The 6,359-nt window shown below is 56.5% G+C and overlaps 1 long non-coding RNA gene across 6 annotated transcripts in view; it reads left to right on the top strand.

Annotated features, from left to right (window-relative positions):
• The window catches only part of LOC102165127, a 35,327-nt gene continuing 28,975 nt past the window's right edge, over positions 8–6,359 (top strand). For 4 of the 6 annotated variants that reach the window (XR_002339006.1, XR_002339004.1, XR_002339003.1 and 1 more), the window contains exon 1: positions 1,851–2,146. This is a non-coding gene — a long non-coding RNA (uncharacterized LOC102165127). Of the gene's footprint in view, positions 134–658; positions 746–1,572; positions 1,762–1,850; positions 2,147–6,359 lie in introns of those variants that run through there. The other 2 variants (XR_002339005.1, XR_001306623.2) reach the window with 2 other exon arrangements.

Below are 6,359 nucleotides of genomic sequence, written 5' to 3'. Positions count from 1 at the left end.
CAGAGGCCCGGCCCCTCCCCCGGCCTCCCGCCTCCTCCCCAGCCCGGCCTCCCCCGCTGCTCCACCTGGAGCAGGGCTCCGGAGCAGGGGCCAGCCACCCCTCTCCCCAAGGCCCCAGGGCTCCAGACTCCAGGTGAGGCCTCAGGGGTCCCCCGTGGGTCTGATGCTCTCTCAGGGCCCACCCCTCTCCCCCTCCTGAGCCCCCCCCCCCGCCTTTGCCTCCCTCCTCTCAGGTCCTGCTGCCTCAGCCTCCTGAGAGACACTTCTGTTCCGAGGGGCTCTTCCTCTCCCCAGACAATGCCAGCGACTCCCAAGACTTCAGCTGCCCCTCACCCCTTCTTCTCTTGGGGCCGGGCCTCCCTCCCAGACTTCCTCTCTGCCCCAAAGCCCCTGGCCCCTCCCGCTCAGCTTGCTCCCTCCCAGGGCAGCCCACCTGAAAAGGCCTCCTTCCCCCCCATCCCGTCCCTCCCCGCACCTGCAGCTGACACCTCCCCCCCATGCCCCACCTTCAACCCACCGCCAGCTTCTAGCAGCTCTTCCTTCTCACTGTCCCTTGGTCCCACCACCCCCTTCCACTCCCTTGGGCCCCACACACTGCCACACACAGCCCCTCCCACCACAGCCCTCTAAACTTTTCTGTTTCTCTCCTGTGGCCTAGATCCCCCGCCTTTGCTGTTTACAACTCCAGGAAACTCCCAGCAATCCAAGGCAGCCCATTCTACTGAACAGCAGCTCTCATGAAGCAGTAAGTTTTCCGGCTCCACTGCTGGAAGTCCTTCTTGTTGTCTAACCTTATAGTCTGCTGCACTTGACATTTGCTTGCTCCAGGCTGGAGGGGGGAATGTTTTGGGTGGAGAGGAGGCATTCTTGTGGGGACCTGACCCAGGAATCTAGGTCATCTCAAAGGCACTACAACATCAAAAAACAGCCCATTCTCCCTCTGCCCTCAGCTCCAGTGAAAGGAGAATCCCCTTGCTGAAAGAACTTCCTGAAATGAGCAGCTGGCCCCTGCCAACTCAGCCCTGTGTGGCCCAATTCAGTGACCATGGACTCGGGCCACGCAGGCCCTATGCTGGGCTCTGGATGTGTCCCTGACACCCAGAGGGCACAGTCTGGAGAGACAGCCCTGTACATTGATGGAGCTCCAGGCCGCACAAGAGGGACAGACAGTGGTCTGGGGCCCGCTCAGGGAAGAGAGCAGTGGGGGTCACACAGGGCACAGGTGGCAGCAGGTGGCTCGGAGGTCCTCCAGCGCTGGGGAAGAGCTCAGAGGTGGACAGGGGTCTGCCTCCCCGCCCCGTCTCCACCCTCTTGTCACGTGCCCTCCTGGGTTTTTGGAAGCCCCCACAGTCCCAAATCACTTTTAATTCCCCGCCTCTCACAGACAACCCCAACCCTACCCCGGAAGCCCGGTCAGATGAGTAGATCCAGGTTTGAGCCCCGCTCTGCCACTGATTAGGGAGTGACCTCAGCACCTGACTTCCTTTTCTGGGGCTCAGTTTCATCATCTCTAAAATGGGGATGACAGTGAGTTGAAGCGGCAGGGCAAGTTCCCTTTATTCTGCTTCTCAGAGATCCAGGGAGCCGCAGAAGGGGAACAGGAGGACCACGAGGCTGCCACAGCCCGCTGGGTCCCCGGATGCTCAGACCCAAACACCGGCTTTCACAGGGAGCTCCGAAGTCAGAAGGGCGCCTAATCCGAGCGCCTGTCCGGGCCCTGCCCCCAGCCCCGGTCCCGCAGCCGCCACGCGCCACCTTGTGGTCAGAACCGGGAGTGTCCTGAGGGGTCCTGGAGGGCGGGGAGGGAGGGATGCGGGATCTCAACAGCACCGGCAGAGGGAGCCCCTTGTGAGCTGCAAGGAGGGGGCCCGGGAGTCGGCGGGTGGCAGGCAGGACTGAGGCTAGACCCACCATCCTGACGCAACCCCCCGGTCCGCACCCCGAGAAGAGACAGTGAGAGTGGGTCAGCCCCTCTGAGAAGACGGTCCATCCGGAGGGTCCACTTCCTCTAACCTCCCGACCTGGGGGAGAGGGCGGTGAGGAAGAGGAAAACAAACCAACACGTAACCTCATTTTAGCCCCTCAAGGACACTGCAAGGGCAGCACTGACGCCATTTTACAGATGAGGAAACTGAGACCCAGAGAGGTGAGACTGGCTGCTCAGAGTCCCACAGCCGGGGGAGGGGTGGTGGTGCGGGGGATGGGGGGTGGGATTCAAACTGGGATCTGCCTGATGCCACCCCCTCTCCCCTCCTCCAACCTCTGACTCTAGGTTGACTAACTGCATTCCACACAACTCAGGAATTATTTGCTGCCTGCTCCCAGGTCAAGGGCACCCAGTCCTGAGGTGCCCACGAGCCTTAGGAGGATGTGGCAGTAAAGCTTAGTGGTTGGGTAGCTTTGGCATCAGGCCCCCTTGGTTTGAATCCTAATTCTGCCCTGTGCCCTTAGGCAAGATTTTGTTGATCTGTTTTACTTTTCGGAACCTTAGTTTCCCCATCTGTAAATGGGGTTAATACAAGTATCTGCCTCAGGAGCTCCCATCGTGGCACAGCAGAAATGAATCTGACTAGGAACCATGAGGTTGCGGGTTCGGTCCCTGACCTCGCTCAGTGGGTTAAGGATCTGGTGTTGCCATGAGCTGTGGTGTAGGTCACAGACGTGGCTCGGATTCTGCATTGCTGTGGCTGTGGTGTAGGCCGGCAGTTGCAGCTCTGATTAGACCCCTAGCCTGGAAACCTCCATGTGCCTCAGGTGCGGCCCCGAAAAGACACAAGACAAAAAAAACACCAAGTATCTGCCTCAGAGAACTGGGAAGAGTGGACTGCTGCCCCTGGGCCCGGATGGGGGAGGGGATGGTGACTCGGGGCTGCTCCCCACTAAAGACTCTTCCAAGGTGACCTCTGCCCCATGTCTTCTCAGGGGCTGTGTGGTTCTTCTGTGGGTCCCTACTCCCCTCTCCGCCCTGCTGATCCCTATGGATGGTCAGTGGGGGGTAGGCCTGATGTTTCTCCCGCTCTCTCCCTGCCCTGGGCACTTCCGGCTACAGCCCCAGCAAAGCCCCCTCTGCTCCTTCAGCTCTCCTGGCTCAGGTAACCCCGCTCCCTTTGTGGCCAGGTGTGGGGCCCTGACGTCACCGGGTCCCCACTGTCACCCATTCCTTCCTTGGAACTCTCTCCCCTGGCTTCCCTCCTACCTGCCTGGCTGTTCCTGCCCCCTTTTCTCCCAGAATGTTAGGGTGTGTCCCGATCTGCTCCCAGCCCCCTGCCCTTCTCAGATGACCTCCCCAGGTGAGCACGGTTATGCCTCAGCTTCCTGACCAGCCCAGCCTCTCCTCAGCTCTCCATCTATGGTTCTTAACCCTCTTTCAACTGCCCCATGGTAACAGATACCGTGTATCAGCTTTTATTAAATGAAATGACATACATATGTGTGCAATTGCCCAGCGAAAATGATCCCAGGGCCCCTACGAAATGTCAGAGCAAGCCATTATAGGCTGATGGGAAGCACACAGACTTTGGTTCAAATCCTGGCTTGTCCACTTCCCAGCTGTGTGACCTTAGGTAAGTTACTTAACATCTCTGTGCTCAGCTCCCCAGTCAAAAAGTTTCTTTTTTCCCTATTGCAGCACTTTATTGCATAGAGTTGTTATCAGGATTAAATGCATAATTATTCATAAACATTTAGAACAGTGTCTGGCACGTGTTACCAGCTGAATGAGTGTTGGTTAAATTTAAGATGATATGTATTTCAAGTTGTAAATACTCTTACTGACTAGAAGACATGACAAAATGATAAGATGCTTGTGCCTTGAATGTGACAGCCCCAAATGCAGACCTATGCAGAGTGATGTGTTGGCAACTCAAATACCACAAGCGCTGTTGACACTAAGTATGTGATTTTCCCAAATGGAGACAACTCTGGGTAAGATTCTGAACAAGATAAAGAGCAGTCTTCTTCACTGTACATGAAAGTGGTATTCCTGGCCAATTCAGTGTATGTTAAAATTCAGAGCATTCATGCAAAATGCTCTTTTTTCCTCTGTGAGCCAGACCTGGGTTCTGGGCTCACATTTACAACAGGTGTCTTTCCTCCACGCAACAGGTGAATATTACCTGAGGTCAGGAGTGGAGGGGCTGTGATGGAGGGGAGGCGGGTAATCAGCAGAGGCTGGTTCACGCAGGGCTTATAAGATACCAAGGAGGGTGGGCTTGGTCCTGGGGGCCTGGGGGGCCGTAGAAGGAGTTACAGCGGGGGTGGCGTGACCAGGTTTACATGGGGCAGAGTGCCTTCCGGGAGGAGGTGCGCTGCAGGAGGGCAGGAGTAGAAGCAGTCCAGCGAAAGGGCATGAGGTCTGAGTTAGGACGACAATGAGGGTGGAGACTGGATGAGGGTGGCATTTGAGCGGCAGAAACAGCCGAATGTGGCGTCTGCTGGGGCTGAGAAAGAGGGAGAAGGCCAGTGGGTACCCGGGATCCCAGCCCAGTGAACTGCCGGTGGTGGATGGATGAGGGTGGAGGCAGGCTGGCAAGATGGCTCCAGTTGGGGAGGGGGGTCCGGGCAACCCCGTCCTCTCCATCCTGAAGGACAGGCTGCAGGGCCCCCTAGAGACACTAGAGGGAGCTCCAGGATAGGCCAGGCTGCCCTCTCCCAGCAGCCGCTGCCTCCACCACCTTCTCAGAGGGGACTGGACCCACCCCAAGGCTCAGGTGTAGGCTCTGTGGATCCTACCTGCCGGGCCGGGCCCAAGTCCAGTGACTCACTGTCTCCAGCCTCCTCGTCCTCCAGCCACTGGTTTGCAGGCATTGGGGAGCATTTTGGGGGGAGGTAAGTGGGGGCAGAAGCTGGGGACTGCAGACAAGAAGCACTGACCGCCTGTGTTCAGTGTCACTCTGTGCCCCCTACCCCCACAAGAGGGGAGTGACCCACCCAAGTCACACCACTGTCAGAGGCAACACCAATCCCAGCCAACTCTGCTGCTCCCGGTTAGGGGATAGGAATGGACCAGGGCTTCCCAAACCGGACCAGGTTGTAGACTGGAAGAGTCTTTCCATGCTCCACTTCCTACAAAAACGGGGTGGGGGGGTTCCCCTGAGCCACCTCCCACATCATCCCCAGGGGCAGAGGAAGTAGCATCCTAGGGAGAGGGGAGTCTGTGGGCAGGTTCCAGGCCTGGGGCAGAGGGTAGCATAGAGGGAGCACAGAGAGCGGGGTGGCCCAGAGGTGGAGGGAGGATGGGTGCCGTTTGAGAGTCTGGATGCCGCCAGAGAGGGGATCCTTGGCCTTGGGGGCAATGCCAGGACAGCTGGGCATTTGCGATGGATCAGAGGATCACTCCGGCCGCAGGAAAGGGAATGGCAGAATTACAATTTTTGGAAAGGCCGATTTTGCCTCTCTAGTTGAATCTAAATAGTATAACTTTAAATTTTTATGAAAACAGGAGTTCCCATCATGGCACGGTGGTTAACAAATCCAACTAGGAACCATGAGGTTGCGCATTCAATCCCTGGCCTTGCTCAGTGGGTTAGGGATCCAGCATTGCTGTGAGCTGAGGTGTAGGTTGCAGACGCAGTTCGGATCCTGCGTTGCTGTGGCTCTGGCGTAGGCCAGTGGCTACAGCTCCGATGAGACCCCTAGCCTGGGAACCTCCATGTGCCGCGGGAGTGGCCCAAGAAATGGCAAAAAGACAAAAAAAAAAAAAAAAAGTGAAAACAAAGAATGAATAACAACAAATGGAGACACTGAAACAGGAAATCCACTTTTAAATCTGAAGGAAAGAACAAATCCAAGCCCCAAATAATGAGAAGCGGGTTTTAATAACCTGTGACAAAATCTGCCCACACACGATCAGAGCTCACGTCCAGTGCCCCCTTGGCGGAGCCGAATTTGGGGCTCAACTGAACGAAGCTCCCATTTCCCACAGGGGAAACTGAGGCTTAGATGGGGGCAGATCTATCTGAGGCCACATGGTGAAGTTGGACTTGGAACAAAGACTCCAGATTCCCAACTTGGCCTCTCTCTCTCTAAACACACACATGCGCACGCACACACACACACAGCCTAGGAAATACTCTCCAGACGCAGATACATAGATACGTGGACACATGCAAGATTCCACAAACTCCCAGATTCACTCACACCCACCTATCCTTGTATGGCCAGATGTATGCAGAGGTCCCCGCAGTGCCCCCATCTCCCCAGTACACATGCGAACCTGCTCATATCCATGCACGGGTGCTCACACACAGACACCTGATCATTCCAAATCTAAAGCTCATATACGTACAGACAACTGCACAGGACAAACACACACCCCTGTGCATATCTACGAATAGACACACAAGATTCAGAAATAGCCT

This window comes from Sus scrofa, chromosome 1, assembly GCF_000003025.6.
Source record: "Sus scrofa isolate TJ Tabasco breed Duroc chromosome 1, Sscrofa11.1, whole genome shotgun sequence".
In the NCBI taxonomy this organism is placed as follows: Eukaryota; Metazoa; Chordata; class Mammalia; order Artiodactyla; family Suidae; genus Sus; species Sus scrofa.
Note: the sequence above shows the minus strand (reverse complement) of the source record. Positions and strands in the feature narration are given on the sequence as shown.